Genomic DNA, 17,192 nt, shown 5'->3' with positions numbered 1-17,192 from the left:
CATCCCATCCCATCAATATCCCAAATACTTCATCTATCCCCCCCCATCTCTCTGCCATCCGACACTCCTGCATGATAAGTCTGCAATACTCTCTCGCTCATTATTCACGGCAACTCGCAAGCTATTAACTCTCTCTCTCTCTCTCTCTCATTATTCACACGCCAACTCGCAAGCTATAAATTCTCTCTCTCTCTCTCTCTCTCTCTCATACTTCAACTAGCAGGCTATACATTCTCTCTCTCTCTCTCTCTCTCTCTCTCTCTCTCTCTCTCATTATTCACACTCATTCACAAGCTACAATTTCTCTCTGTCTGTCTGTCTGTCTGTCTCTCAACCGTCAAGCAGCTCAAATAACTGATAATCTTCAGGTTAAAATCGTATCCATATTCTCTTCCATAATTAAATAACTAACTACGATACGGTTGAGATTTGGACTCATTTCAATTTAGCGTGACTCAAAATTTGCCTGAGAATAACTGCCTGAATTTTAGCATATATATCTTTTTTTTTTAATTCAGTGAACCTTAGTTATGAGGTTGAGTCTCCTTGGTTACTAGTTAAATCAACCCTTCAGTATGACAACATTTGGCCATATTCCAGAAGCCTTAGCTATGAGGTTGAAAGAGTCTCCTTGGTTACTAGTCAAACCAACCATCCAATTATAGTTGAGTGGTAGGAATGAGTCTCCTTGGTTACTAGTAAAAAAGAATTAACTGAAGGGGTTAGGGATCTTTGCCACGTTAGAGTAAGAGAACTATAGCTATTAGGAAGGAATGCGTCTCCTTGGTTACTAGTCAAAACAACCTTCCAATTATGGCTATGAGGTTGGAATGCGTCTCCTTGGTTACTAGTCAAAGCAACCTTCCAATTATAGCTATGAAGTAGGAATGCGTCTCCTTGGTTACTAGTCAAACCAACCCTCCAATTATAGCTATGAGGTAGGAATGAGTCTCCTTGGTTGCTAGTCAAACCAACCCTTCAATTACAGCTATGAGGTAGGGATGCGTCTCCTTGGTTACTAGTCAAATCAACTCTCCAATAATAATTACGTGGTAGGAATGCGTCTCCTTGGTTACTAGTCAAAATAAATGCACTCATGTCTCACCAGAGGCACAGAAGTTACCATCAAACAACCACCATTGCCCTCACCAACCAACATTCCCATACCATCTACCACCATCCGGCAGGAGAGGGAATGAGCTGCTAGTTGGTTGCGAATGTTGGTAGTTGTGGTAGGAATGTTGGTAATTGTGGTAGGAATGTTGGTAGTTGTGGTTGGAATGTTGGTGGTTGTGGTAGGAATGTTGGTAACTGTGGTAGGAATGTTGGTAACTGTGGTAGGAATGTTGGTAGTTGTGGTTGGAATGTTGGTGGTTGTGGTAGGAATGCTGGGGGTTGTAATGTTCGTAGTTCTGGTAGGAATGTTGGTCGCTGCGGTGGGAATGTTGGTAGCCGTGGTAGGAATGTTGGTAGTTGCGGTGGGGACGATGGTGGTGGTCGAGTTGCACGGGACACTGATGGTGGTTGTTGTGGTGGCAAAGGGTGTGGTGGTGGCGGTGGTAGCGGTGGCAGGAATGTTGGTAGTGGCGTAGGTGGTGGTGGCGGGGATGGTGGTAGTTGTGGTAGACGCGCCAACCACCACAATCCACAACAGACGAAGGTAAACAAAGACGGCCATGTTGGAAAAGTTATTATTTCCTTTTTCCATAGTTCCCCATTAATTTCCAACTCGTTTTCTGTGTAACGTCACTTATATACACTTACACAGACAAATATTTACTTATAAAATCCTTGTAGTCACTTAAATTCACTTAAAAATACGAATTCGTTTAAATTTCTACTTGTCATGTTTCGGTTAAAAATTCGTTACTATATTTTGTTTTTAATTTTTTCTTAATATATATTTTTGTAGTTCTATGTAGGCAGTTCAAATGTACTTAAATCCACGGACAGTTACTTGAAAAGAACTTAAATCCACGGACGGTTACTTAAAATGTACTTAAATCCACGGACTGTTACTTAAAAATACTTAAATCGGTGTTAGGGTAATTTATCGCTTACTAGTATGAAGACGTATTATATTTGCTCATTTATCCATTTATTTATCTATCTATCTATCTTTTCTTTTTCTCCATAGTTAGGTCTCTCAGCCGTAGTGTGCAATATAATGTCTGTTCTTTTCCTTCGTTCATTCTTTTCTCTTTTTTCTTTCCTTCTTTCTTTCCTCCTCCTCCTCCTCCTCCTCTTCTTTCCTTTTTTCCTCTTCTTGTCTTTCTTTCTTTCTTCTTCTTCTTCTTCCTAGCGAACACCAATCTGACGTCACTAAATCCACTTAAATCATCTTATATCCACCCTAATCCACTCGTACACAGCCAGAAATCCACACAGTAAATCCACTCGTCTCCCTTTCTGCGACTACAACGCATTTCTGATCCACCGTTACTCAAATCCACTTAAAATCCACCCTAATCCACTCGTACACAGCCAGAAATCCACAAAATAAATCCACCCGTCTCACTTTCTGCAGGTACAACGATATTCTGACCCGTAGTGTAAAAAGCAGATTAAATTTTTCAAACATAACAGACATATAACGACCTAACTGATAAAAGCACTAAGGGTGAATGTCTGTAGTCTTCCATATAGTTTTCGGACTTACGGGAGCAATTACACAGGGTCGAGAGCGATTTTAAAAGATAGACACAGGATTTCCGTCCGTCCGCTTGATATGGTAAACTGTCTTGGGCTTGAGAGCATTATTTCTGTGTATATCAAAGTCTACCGTCAAGTTAATAAAGAATAAGATAAAAATAAATAAAAATGTAACAAGGCGATGTTATACTCCTTAATTTATCCTCGAAAAGAGCGTTTAAATAATTTTTTGGATGGAATTCAACCTTACTTACGTGCCTTGTTTACATCATAGAAAACGTGGCACCAAAGAAAACCAACCATAAAATGGGGAAAGTATAGAATTTCCCGCAAGTCCTACCTTTACACCCTTCACCCTGCCATCCTCTCATTGTAATGCTCTGCCATTGGGACAATGATGGGACATTTTGATATATATATATATATATATATATATATATATATATATATATATATATATATATATATATATATATATATATACACTATGGATGTATATTTATGTGTATGCATGTATATATACTCATGTGTCTGTATACGTGTGTATATATGTATATGTACATGGGCACTTATATATCATATGCATACATGCCTGTGTGTGTGTGTGTGTGTGTGTTGTCCGCACACACAGAGATCAAGTGCATGTGCATGTACTGTCCTAGTGCTGGGATTTTGAATCGTGGTAATTCTATGATGGATATCGTTTTTTGTCTATCTACCTGTGTATATGACTATGTATATGTATCTGCTTAGGGTGTACTGTATATGTATATATGTATGTCTCCCTGTCTATGTATATATGAATATATCATATATGTGCATGTTGTATATGTATATGTATGCACACCTGTACACATACCCATATCTTTATACATGCGTACCTATCCTGTACCTGCAGTATGTCTATGGCTACATGTGCGTGAATATATACCTATATGTATAGATATATACATATATGTATGTGTGCATATGTGCCTCTCTCTGCATATGTATGTACATACGTGTGTATCTATGTACCATTTCACTCATTTCACAACATGTAATGATAATTACTGTGCCAACTTTGTACCATGTATGTATCATTGTATGTCTTTGTTCATTATTGTGCTGTATGGAAGCGAGGCGTGGACCTTGCAAGAGGGGAACAAGTCAAGAGTGAGAGCAGTGGAAATGAGTTACTTGAGAGGAGCATGTGGAGTGACGTGGAGGGACAGGTTGACGAATGAAGAAGTGAAGGAACGTTGTGGGGTGGATGTGGATGTGGTTGAGAAGATTAGGAGAAATACACTGAGGTGGTTTGGACATGTGGAGAGAATGGAGAATGAAAGACTGACTAAGAGGGTGTATGTAGGTGAGGTGGAGGAAGGGAGAGGGAGAGGTATATGAGGGAGGGGGGGTGAGCTGGGGGGAGGGTAGTCAAATGGTGGGTGACAGAACGATTTGGAGGCGTTTTCTCTGCGGCCACCCTTTGGGGGATTAGGGCGTCGGGCTGTAGATAGACAGATGGATAGAATGATAATTACTTCTGTACCTTCTATGCCCTGTGGTACCGATTTTGTTTTCCTCATGCTATCAGAACTCCATATTATAATTGCAAATCATAATAGATAGATAGATAAATAGATAGATAGAGAGACAGATAGAAGCAGGGAGTCAGATGATGAGAAGGTATTGTGTCTGCGAGAATCGAGCAATGCTAAACATGCTTACACACTCTTAACTCAAGGAATGCTTTATGGGCACACGACAGCGCCTAGTGACCATACACACACATACACACATACTCACACACAGGCTTCTAGAACTTTCCACTCACAAGGAACACACGTGATACAACCCCTGCTACACCAGAATTTAGGAAAGAGAGCTCAGAGGGAGGTTAGCCACAGAACAGGCAGGGGCAGGAGACAAGCCATACAAGAGGCAGGTCGCAGGGAGAAGGGCTTGGCAACTTGAGAGAGAGACAGAGAGAGCGAGACAGAGAGATAGCTAGCGGGACGGGACTCTATACTTCGCTCTGTGTGTGAGAGACTTGTTAATATTTCCAAGACAAATAAAAATAGTCCCATACTATTCTTTACCTCTCCTGTCACTACATGACAAATGGGAAAGAAGATTATCTACTACAAGCTACTCCAAGATATAAAAACCGCTCGTCCACAAGTCTAATATATATATAACTCAACCACAAAGGAACCACAAAGTCTTTTATGACAATGCACCCCTCCTTGCTTGGCCTTCAGGGACAGTGTTGGCCAGAGTGTTGGCGCTTGTACTGAATGGTAAATAATGAACCTAAATAAAAAATACATGAAAATCGTACATTTCTTTGGTTCTTTATCAGGGCATACCTGTACGACGGGGGGGGGGGAGGAGAATCAGTTAGTAGACACCCACACTACCACTACTACTACTACTAATACTACTTCTACTACTAATATTAGTACTACTGCTACTACTACTACTAATAATAATAATAATAATAATAAAGGCAATAATAGTGATAGTAGCCGTAGTAGTAATAGTAGCAATAATAATAATAATAATAATAACATGGTCACCACATACCCCATCCTACAATATATATACCAATTTTTTTTATGTGCTCAACTTCACTATTTCGGATTTTTTTTTTTTTTTTTTTTTGAAGGGGGGCTGATCCCTTAAAAAATCTGGGGGGGTTTCGTTCCCCAATTATCGCATTACGGATGAGTCCATTGTATAACATGTACTAATATTAATGGTATATCTGCCATCCTTTCACTCATTATTATTATTATTATTATTATTATTATTATTATTATCATTATTATTAATATTTTTTTTTTTGTGGAGGCTGACCCCTTTAAAAATCATGGTTGGAAAATTTTATATAGTCGAAGACGAACTAAAGCACACACACACACACACACACAGAAAGAGAGAGAGAGAGAGAGAGAGAGAGAGAGAGAGAGAGAGAGACAGCTGAATCCTGGAGAACGGTATTGGGCCAGGGGTCGAAAATAATAATAATAATAATAATAATAATGATTTATTTAAGAGGAGCCTGTGGAATCACATGGAGAGACAGGCTGACGAATGAGGATATAAAGGAGAGTTGTGGTGTGGATGTGGATGTGATAGGAAGCGTTATGAGGAACACACTGAGGTGGTTTGGCCATGTGGAGAGGATGGAGGGTGAAAGACTGACGAAGAGAGTGTATGTGAGTGAGGTGGAGGGGGGAAGAGGGAGGGGGAGGCCGAGGATGAGATGGAGGGATGGGTCGAGAGGTATATGAGAGAGGGGGGTGTGAGTTGGGAGCAGGGCAGTGAAATGGCGGGGGACAGGGCGACTTGGAGACGATTTGTTTGTGGCCACCCCAAACGGGATTGAGGCGTCTGGCAATAGATAGATAGATAGACAGATAATAATAACAATAACCCCAACAACCCCTAAAACATGCACCATCGCTCCTCACAACAACAACCCAATATCAAACATTACACCCACTTTCCTTTTGTTACTCCGTTGACTGTTAGGTCAGCCCCGCCTCAGCCCCGCATCAGTAGCGTGGTGTGTGTCACTGCGGGCACACTGTGTTACTTTACCTCAGAGCGTCGGGGCGGCCACTAAATGTTCTTAAAAATGTTCTATGTTCTTCAAAAAAAAAAAAAGTTACCAGGACACGATATGCTGTGATATACTCTGTTGGTCCCTAGTGCCAAGGATATGACCGAATTATTATTACCTCCGTCAACCAAGTGGCAGAAGGTTATGTATTCACCTATGTTTGTTTGTGTCTGTCTGTCAAGACGATGTCTCCAAAAGTTCTCAATGAATTTCAACGAAATTTTGTGGAAATTGGGTCATGGGACAAGAAAGAATTAATTACATTTCGGGACGGATACGGATCCTCTCTCCACGGATCCGGATCCGAATCCTTTAGGCAATGCCACTGGCGGAGGTATGCGCTCTGTGAGCACTTTCCAGTCATTACTGTTGTTGTTATTACTCATTATTATTATTATCATTATTATTATTATTATTATTATTAATAATATTTCTCGTTCTTCCTGTTATTATTATTATTATTATTATTATTATTATTTACTACTACTACTACTCTCTCTCAGTAATAATGAATCACACAGCCCTACCAATGCGAATCATATATTTCGACCTAGTGAATCCGTAAATATTAATGCTATCATTTTAATGATAAAGCATCTAAAAAATACTAACTCCTGTGGCTCAGGGTATTCAACTACGCTTCTTGAGAGATTCTCTGTTTTCTATTTATTATCTTGTTAATGACCTCCCACAATTAATAACTGACTGTCAAGTAATACAATACGCAGACGACACTCAATTTATCCACACTGGCAGTATTGAAGATATAAGTGAATTAGTTCATAGATGTGAGTCCACCTTATCTCGTGCTAAAGAAGACTTTAACACTAATGGTTTAATGTTAAACACCAATAAAACCCAGTGTATGTTTATAGGTACGAGAGGACTGTTGTCACGGATCCCACCAGACACTCACATGCAGACTGATGCCACCCAAATCTATCCCAGCAGTTCCTTTAAAAATTTAGATGTGTACTTTGATAATACTCTGACATTCAACACACATATTGACGAAATGAGTATAAAAGAATATTCTAATGTACATTAATCGCATAAAAGAAAATTTTGATAAGACCACAAGAATAGCTGTAGTACAGTCACTAGTATTATTATCAATTATGGCTTAATGATGTGGGGTGCGACAAACTTAACACAACTAGAACGGGTACAAAAACTTCAAAACTTCGCCGCTAAAGTAGAAAAGGCGGTATGGCTAATACGATCATGTTACACCGTGTATAAAAGAACTAGGATGGCTAAGACTTCATCAGAGATATAAGTATGCTTTAGGAATAGCAGTTTACAACAGTACGTGAAATCAATACTGCCAATACAAGCACGGAGGTGATAAGATACGGCGTTACGACTCAGCGCTAAAATTGCGAGGCCCTTACCTTCACGCCATCTATTGCACAAGCTAGATGAGGGAGACCGGAAATAAAAGAAAATTGTTATAGGGCAGACTATGGTCAGGTGAAACAATGTTAATGTTATCAATAGATAATTATATGGTGCATGAGCATCCCTCACCTTTGTTGCCATATGGGTGGTGAATAATGTCCCATATATTGTATTTTGGCGACAAAGGTTCATACCAATGACAAAAGTCTGCGACTCGGAATATAATGGATATATTAATAACAGATATGAATATTACAGTGTATTTATTGGGTAATGGGTAGGACAGGTAGCCATATCCTCGTACATGTTAGGTTACATTATTATCCCGAAAACATTCAGACGGGAAACAGAAACCCTTAGCCGTTTGTTGTTTTACCTCTGTTAATCATAAATAATTTAACTAAAAAAGAAAAAAGTCTTTCCGTTGTTTTCAGACACACTTCTACCGTATACCTGTGGATATATTGCCGAAAGAATAAATACCCCCTCCTGTGTGAAACATTCGGTACCATCGGAAAACAAAAAAATAAATGTAGCCTACATGTTTCTGAAGCTGGAGATAAATGAAAGTCATATTACATAATATTTTCGGTAATGTCAGAAAACAAGCAACATATGGCAAAGCTTTGATGTGTTTCGTAACCATTATACAGCCTTCAAACAATAACACAATCTGCATATGCTTAAGCTGTTACGACACAAACATGCAGAGTAATTACCAAGAATGTGACATACATGGCAGTTTTTATCACACCATTATGCATGCAAAGGGTAATGATATTTACACTGGAAGACGAAAATAAACAGTGCATAAAATTAAGGTCATAAAAAACATGTTAAAATATGTTGGTTTGTCAGCGCTAATGTACTGTACAGGAAACCAAAGAGCTTGAGTATGATCAGTTTGTGCACAAGTACACGTAATGGAATACATGTGTATATTAGTAAATACGTACATACATCTACTGTACTGTGTTACCCACCTATCTATATGCCTATCTCTCTATCCATCATCTATGTCTATCTATCTGCATCTATCTGTCATCTGTCTATCTATATTTCAACGAATAAATCACTTAACATGCAATTCACAAACATGCTAATACTCGCAGGGAAAAAGGAAACACGAAATATCCCATGTGCTTGGCCTATTTCGTGTTTCCTGTTCCCTGTGGATATCAGCTCTCTCTCTCTCTCTCTCTCTCTCTCTCTACTAAATACCTCATGTGGTTTAGGAAATTTTTTATTTCATTACATGGTTCCTACCTGCCTGTAATAGGAATTTCCAGTTATCGGTATACGAGTAATAGCCTTGAATAATAATGGTGCATATCTTCACTGTCATTTTCACAGGATCAATAACAGGACAAAATATACGAATATTGTCAATAAATACTGATCATGTGAAGGCCGGTAACTAATATCCTACATTGCGAATGTAGCGGTATTACCTCAGCAAGTGGGCATATGTCCCACATCAGTGCGCAACTTATCCTTTATCATATGTATAATGAAGCACAGTAATCACTACAGATCACAGTAATCACACAGATATTACAGATCGTACAGGCGTACGTACTAAGGCACAGATTCAGCTGTTGTGACTTCCTAATTTGCACCCACGTTTCTGATTGTGGTATACTTGCTTATGCATAATAGTTCGTCACATCTATTTTACACACCTCTTTTTGCACTCTGGTAGGAAATGAAACCGTAGGATAGTTCCAGCTCGTCGTTTTTTCCCGCAAACAACGCAGCGGTTTCCAGCGTTTGGAGCAATGTTTATTTGTACCGCCACGCCTCCTGGCATCCCTTCTGTCAACATATGTAAACAAACAGACGACACACCGGCGACCACAATGCCATCTGTTGACCAAGCCAGCTCGTTACACTGGTCTCGTGTTCGCCCGTATGAGTTAATACTCCGTATCTTTTTTCCTCCGTGAATACAAGACAACAACAACATATATACAGTCACGAGCCATAATGGAGATCCACCCACCAGCTTACCCCAGACTCGATGTACAGTACTTCGTAGCCTGGGCTTCACGTGTGTGTGTGGATATTTGCCCCACACTTGGTGGGGCACGGGCAAACAAAGAGCCCGTCAAGGAAGTGGCAGAAGGTGGCTCTCCGAATGAGAGCATAGCGGGGCCGATGACGACTGGCAGAGGAGGCAGCAAAGGCAGGGAAGGTCCGTGAGAAGGAGGGCAGACAAGCACAACGATGGTCGTGGAGGGCAGTGCGGGACGTGCAGAGGTGGAGAGAGGCACGGCGCCAGGTGGAGGGCGCCAACGAAGAACTGCAGGTGGAAAACCGCCCTGACACTGCCCTTAACCCCCTTGCCCCTGGTCGAAAGGGCGTGCAACACTCGCCCAGCTCAGCAGCAGGTGGAAGCCGAGGAGGGAGGCCCAGTCACGGTCGTAGGGAGGGCAGGCCCCGGTCCAGGTAGAGGCGGAGGGAGGGTCATCGGCCAATCGGTGGGTAGAGGAGCCTCGACCTCCTGGCCGGCAGGACCTAGGCCGTCTACCTCCGGGTGGAAGGGACAGGCGTTCAACCCTCCTTGGTGATACTAAGAGCTGGTCCCGCCGGGGCTGGGTGGAGGCGCTGCCTCGGCGAGAGGTGGGCTGGGGCCGGGTGTGGGCTTCACACCGAACACCCTCTCTCCCTCCACTCTCCCTCCAACATCCCCCCCCCCCCACTCTCTTAACCCTCAATCCCTCCATACATCGTGCTTCGAGATACAGTAGTAAGTCGGAGTTGGAGTTTCACTGCTTTAAATACGTAGCAGATCATAATGCATATGTGAGAATAAATAAAGGATGCTGAAATAATATTCCAGTTGATTAATAATGCATTACATAGCATTGGTAATGAAGTTAAAAATATACATATTACTTAAGAGTGAAAGATGAGTTTTGGGCAAGAGTAGAAGCATGTATGGACAAGTTTGAGAGGAGCGAGAGGGTGCTGTTGATTGGAGACATGAATGGCAAAGTTGGGAATGTACGAGTGGATGGAGTGGTTGGTCAGTGGGGTGTGCCAGCTGAAGTAGATGGGAATGGTAGTGCTTTGGTGGACATCTGTGCTTGTAAGGGGTTGGCAATAACCAACACCTACTTTCGTCACAAGATGATCCACCGGTATACATGGAGAGTAATAAGGAGGATGGATGGTGAACTTGCTGAACGAAAGGCAATGATAGACTACGTGTGTGTGGATGAGCGAATGAGAAGACAAGTGTTGGATGCAAGATTGTGGAGAGGGTGGGGGAATGGAGTCTCGGACCATCACTTAGTGATGGCCAAGGTAGAGCTGCAAAGAAAGTGGTTGAGGAGATGAAGGGGAAGACAGGAGGAAGCAGCTCCTGTGAGAAGAGTGGAGAAATTGCAAGATAGTGAGAAAATGGCAGAGTATAAGAGCATAGTGGAAGAAAGATTGGGAAGGTATGAGCTAGAGCAGATGGAAGGGGTGGAAGACGTATGTAAGATATTCACGGAAGAGATAGGCGCAGCGTGTGAGGCGGTTTGTGGAGTGAGGAGGAGATGCAAGGGTGTGCAAGGGACAGCATGGTGGAATGATGACGTGAAACGAGCTGTGGAACAAAAGAAGAAGGCATATAGTGAATGGTTGGCGAGTACAGGTAGGGGAGAAGATGAGAGAGAGAAAAGAGAGGTATATGTGAGCAGGAGAAGGGAGGTTAAGAGACTGGTGAAGGAGAGTAAGAAGAAAGTGGATGAAGAGTTTGGGTGGAATCTGAGTGTGAAATGGAGGGAGAGTAAGAAGTTGTTTTGGAAGGAGGTAAAGAAAGTAAGGCAGTGTGAAAGGGGAAATAGTAGGGGAGTGAAAGATAGGAATAATAGATTGTTGGTGGAGAAGAGAGAGAAATTGAGGAGATGGAAGGAGCACTTTGAGGATTTGTTGAATGTAGAGAGTGAGAGCAGTGTGAGTATAAGTGGTTGGGGAATGGCTGGGAGAAGAAGAGATGAGAGGAGGAAGAGATCAGTAGGGCGGAAGTAGTGGAAGCGATGAAGAAGATGAAGTTGGGAAAGGCCCCAGGAATTGATGGAGTGTGTGATGAAATGCTTAGGTATGGGGGTGAGATTGTTGTGGAGTGGATATGGAAATTGTGTAGATTGGCTTGGGAAGAGGGAAGGGTTCCAGAGGACTGGAAATCAGGTATAATTGTTCCTTTATACAAAGGAAAAGGGGAGAGAGAAATATGTGGTAACCATAGGGGTATTTGCCTTCTTAGTGTGACTGGTAATATATATGGCAGAATACTCATTGATAGGGTTACGCATATGACAGAGGAGCTAGTTGGAGAAGAACAAGGGGGATGTAGGAGGGGAAAAGGGTGTGTAGATCAGATATTTGTTCTAAGATGTTTAGTGGATAAGTATCTAGAGAAGGGAAAGAAAGTGTATGCTGCCTTCATGGACTTGGAGAAAGCTTATGACAGAATAGATAGGGAAGGTATGTGGAAGGTATTAAGAATATATGGAGTGGAGGGGAAATTGTTGAGTGCTGTGAAGAGTATGTACGAAGGAGCTAGGGCTACAGTGCGAGTGGATGGTGAGCTGAGTGAGTTCTTTGATCTCAGTGTGGGACTGAAACAGGGTTGTGATGTCTCCATGGCTGTTTAATATATACATGGATGAGGTTGTAAAGGAGGTGCAAGGTAGGGCAGTGGATGTGGGGCTGGCCCTATAATGAATGAAGGTGAGATTTGGAAGCTTCCGGTGTTGCTGTTTGTTGATGATACAGTATTGTTGAATGAAGATGAATGGGAGTTGCAAGGTTTGGTGAATGAATTTGGAACAGTGTGTAGGAGGAGGAATCTGAAAGTTAATGTAAACAAAAGTAAAGTTATGATGTTTGAGAGGAATGAAGTCACAGAGTGTGCGGTGAGGTTGGATGGTGAGGATATGGAGAATGTGAGTGCATTCAAGTACTTGGGTAGTGTGATGAGTAAGGATGGAACTTTGGGGGATGAAGTGCGTGAAAGGGTACAGCAGGGAAGGAAGGTTGTTGGTACACTTGTCATAAAGACTTTATAGTTAATTGTAGAGAAGTATATTTTAGACTTGTGGTCGAGCGGCTTTTATATCTTGTAGTAGTTTCCCCACCAGATGTCATGTAGTGACGGGAGAGGTAAAGAATAGTATGGGACTATTTTTATTTGTCTTGGAAATATTAAACAGGTATAATAGTATAAGTCCTGGGTAGCTACCTCCCTGTCTCGCTATCTCTCTCTCTCTCTCTGTTCTAAAGCTAATCTCCGTCTCGACCTCTCTATAGGGTCGCTTGTCTCCTTCTAAACTCTCTTTCCTCACATCTCGTGTAGTAGGGTGTGTGTGTCACGTATCTTCCTCATGGCAACAGAACTTTCTCACGAGAGGACTGCTGACAGCTAACTGAATCATCTCCTTACTGGCCGCTGTCGTCAGCTTTCCCCGTGTAAGCGTTTAGCGCTGCTCGCTTCTCGCAAACACAACACCTTCTCATCATTTGACTTCCTGCTTCTATCTGTCTCTCTATCTATCTATTTATCTATCTATCTAGTATGATTTGCAATTATAATATGGAGACCTACCACATTGCTCTGCCGCGCAAAAATGGCGTACCATCGACATTTAATAGTTATAATATATTAATACATACTACATACACATTATAATAAACTTATAAGCTAATTAAGTGAAATACATAATATTGTAAAGTAACATAATTGTATGAATATTGTATACATATATTATTCATAGTAAATAGTGATTATTCAGTAATATTACATTTTAAATAAGTTGTATACATATTTGAATAAATGCAATATAATTGTGCAATGGTAATACTGCTAAGTTATACATTACATATTTGAGTTATCACTTTAGTAATGTCTAATATTTCATCTAACTTGTATGATGATACTGGTAATATAGAATTGTGCTATAATTGTATGACTTATAATATTGTACTAACATTGTGGTACTACATAATTGTGTTGGCCTTATAATTGTAGTTACATTTTGTTAATGCAACTATTACATATGTGTCTTGGCCTTATAATTGTAGTTAAAGTTACATAAAAGTTACATCTTGTTAATGCAACTGTTTTGTCGTTACATAATTGTTACATATCGTTTGTAGGTACATAATTGTTGTTAAAGTTACATAAAAGTTACATCTTGTTAATGCAACTGTTACATAATTGGCAAAGTGTAACATAATGCAATCGTTTGTCGTTACATAATTGTTACATATCGTTTGTAGGTACATAATTGTAGTTAAAGTTACATAAAAGTTACATCTTGTTAATGCAACTGTTACATAATTGGCAAAGTGTAACATAATGCAATCGTTTGTCGTTACATAATTATAATATGGAGTAACATAATTGTAATAACTGCAGTCCTAACATATGCTGCGGTCGATGATAGTGATGATGTGTCGTGCCACTTGTATGTGGAGACAACAATTTGCTTTTTGTTTGTAGTTTACGTGGTATTTTGACTGATGTAGTAACACTTACACTTATTTTCATTTGTTTGTTATGTGATCTTACTCTATTTCTCTTTTTTCTTTCTTACTTTTCTTTCTTCTTTTTTTTTTTTCTTTTTTTTTTTTTTTTCTATAGTTTGTTTTTCTTTGCTTGTGTACGCTTTTTTCCATGTTGTTCATGGTTACATAATTACTGGCTAATTTCCTTGGGATACTTTTTCAAAGTTTAGTTTATATTGCACAGATACTATAAAATGATATTATATAGTCCCACATTTTGTTATTTTATATAAAAAAATATATATACATATATACAGTATTAACTATACACACTGACTTGTTCACCTGTACCTATCGTGAGTAATATGTGTGTCAGCACTGTGTGGAAATCATTGTCTTCACGATTGTGTTGAAGATGTTCACTCTTGCTAACGGCATTTGTGTTGGCCATTTTTTTTCTTTTCTCTAGTTTACCTTGTAACTTAATTTATATGTTTCCACTAGGTAGCTTTAATTAATAAATGTTTAATACAGTTCTTTTAATCGCTCACTGAGTAACTGTGATGGTGTATTTTCTTTATCACTTTGTAGATATAATATGTATAGTTGTATGTAAGAAACACGTATTTTATGTAGGTATAAATGGTAACACTCGTTGATAGTAAATAAATGTTATAATAGATGAATGAATATATACAGTGTAGAATATTTATTGTTGGTGCAAGTATTTAATGCTTGAATTATGAAGATAATTGAAGTAGGTATGTGTATTTAAGTTATAACTATACAGCACGTTTTATATGTTTGTGCAGAAGCTTATTGTCTATCACTGTGTATTGTATAAATGAAGTAACTATGTAACTCATTAATTTTTACCGTGGAGGAAAATGGTGTGAGTGGTGTTGCACGTGGTGATAGCGTTGTCCTTCGCGGGTTGATTGGCGTGTTGTCGTCTCAGCACATGGTGACGTCGGCTTCCCACACTGGTAGCTGTGGTGAGTGAATGAGTAGCGATGAGTAACTTGAGTGAAGACGAGTGAGTAAGATGAGTTGTAAATATGGACTTGGTGTTTTGCAGCGTGCATTGACCTCTTCACACCTGCGTAAGCGTTGGGGGTTTGGTGGATGTAGCAGAGAGATGGCTGTAGACTTTGTAGAACTGAAGCTAACCTTGTAGTCTCGGTTGCTTTTGTAGAAATTTGCTTTTAATTCGGAGACGATGTCCGCAGATTTGCTGGTTTGTCGTTAAGCTACTTGCAAGGCGTCGAGTGATCTCTTGACCTCTGCATCAGCGTAATGATCTGGGAGACGGAGGGGGCAGGAGCTGATATTGTTGGTTGTTGTCAATCTTGATATTTTGTAGGAATTTAATGTTGATTCGTAGACGAGGTTCGTATCCCACCGCTGCCACCAAATGTCATAAAGACTTTATAGTTAATTGTAGAGAAGTATATTTTAGACTTGTGGTCGAGCGGCTTTTATATCTTGTAGTAGTTTCCCCACCAGATGTCATGTAGTGACGGGAGAGGTAAAGAATAGTATGGGACTATTTTTATTTGTCTTGGAAATATTAAACAGGTATAATAGTATAAGTCCTGGGTAGCTACCTCCCTGTCTCGCTATCTCTCTCTCTCTCTCTGTTCTAAAGCTAATCTCCGTCTCGACCTCTCTATAGGGTCGCTTGTCTCCTTCTAAACTCTCTTTCCTCACATCTCGTGTAGTAGGGTGTGTGTGTCACGTATCTTCCTCATGGCAACAGAACTTTCTCACGAGAGGACTGCTGACAGCTAACTGAATCATCTCCTTACTGGCCGCTGTCGTCAGCTTTCCCCCGTGTAAGCGTTTAGCGCTGCTCGCTTCTCGCAAACACAACACCTTCTCATCATTTGACTTCCTGCTTCTATCTGTCTCTCTATCTATCTATTTATCTATCTATCTAGTATGATTTGCAATTATAATATGGAGACCTACCACACACTGAAAGCAGTGATGAGAAATAGGGAGGTGAGTATGGAAGTTAAGAAGTCACTGCGTGATAGTATTGTGATCCCTACCCTGACGTATGGAAGCGAGGCGTGGGCCTTGCAAGAGGGGAACAAGTCAAGAGTGAGAGCAGTGGAAATGAGTTACTTGAGAGGAGCATGTGGAGTGCCGTGGAGGGACAGGTTGACGAATAAAGAAGTGAAGGAACGTTGTGGGGTAGATGTGAATGTGGTTGAGAAGATTACGAGAAATACACTGAGGTGGTTTGGACATGTGGAGAGAATGGAGAATGAAAGACTGACTAAAACAGTGTATGTAGGTGAGGTGGAGGGAGGGAGAGGGAGGGGTAGACCGAGGATGAGGTGGAGGGATGGAGTTGAGAGGTATATGAGGGAGGGGGTGAGTTGGGGAGGGTAGTCAAATGGTGGGTGACAGAGCGACTTGGAGGCGTTTTGTCTGCGGCCACCCTTCGGGGGATTAGGGCGTCGGGCTGTAGATAGATAGATGGATAGACTTCTGATGACACTGGTAGTTTATTGGCGTTTCGCTGAGATTCCCTGGGGATATTTTTATGTCAAGATGAACATTTTCCATTAGTTGAATGCAGGCTGTCACTTCCTTCGCATATCGCCCAGTAATTGTCAGTGCACTATTTACCCCTCCAAGGCAACTATTACTTTACATAAAGTTTTAGTGGAGAAACTAATAAGGAATTGTTATGTAATGAAATATTGCAATTACCAATGTGACTTACATTTCATGTGAGTCATACAGTAGGATACAAAACACCCAGTGGCGTCACCAGGGGTCAGATTTTTTGGGGGCTGTAGCCCTGGTGTAGGCAGAAGGGGGGGGGGCGAGCGAAGCGAGCCTATGCAGCTGGGGGGTACGGGGGGGGCGCTGTAAGCCCCCCCGGAAAATTTTTCGGAAATTGAGCAGTTTTAGGGGCATTTTTGAGGCCTATAGATGAAGAAAAAGTAAAATAAGGTCTCACAGGCTATTAATATGAAACTTATAGGACACATGAATATTGATGGGCCTAATACCA

The 17,192-nt window shown here is 40.7% G+C and overlaps 1 protein-coding gene across 1 annotated transcript in view; it reads right to left on the bottom strand.

Annotated features, from left to right (window-relative positions):
- Nucleotides 1-17,192, bottom strand: part of LOC145390720 (uncharacterized) — a 37,280-nt gene that overhangs the window by 9,401 nt on the left and 10,687 nt on the right. The gene's annotated exons all lie outside the window — the stretch shown is intronic.

The sequence above is a fragment of the Coenobita brevimanus genome, chromosome 15, assembly GCF_032717465.1.
Source record: "Coenobita brevimanus isolate Jiangsu-jjx chromosome 15, ASM3271746v2, whole genome shotgun sequence".
Classification (NCBI taxonomy): Eukaryota; Metazoa; Arthropoda; class Malacostraca; order Decapoda; family Coenobitidae; genus Coenobita; species Coenobita brevimanus.
The sequence above is the reverse complement of the archived record's forward strand: the minus strand, read 5'-3'. Positions and strand labels throughout refer to the sequence as shown.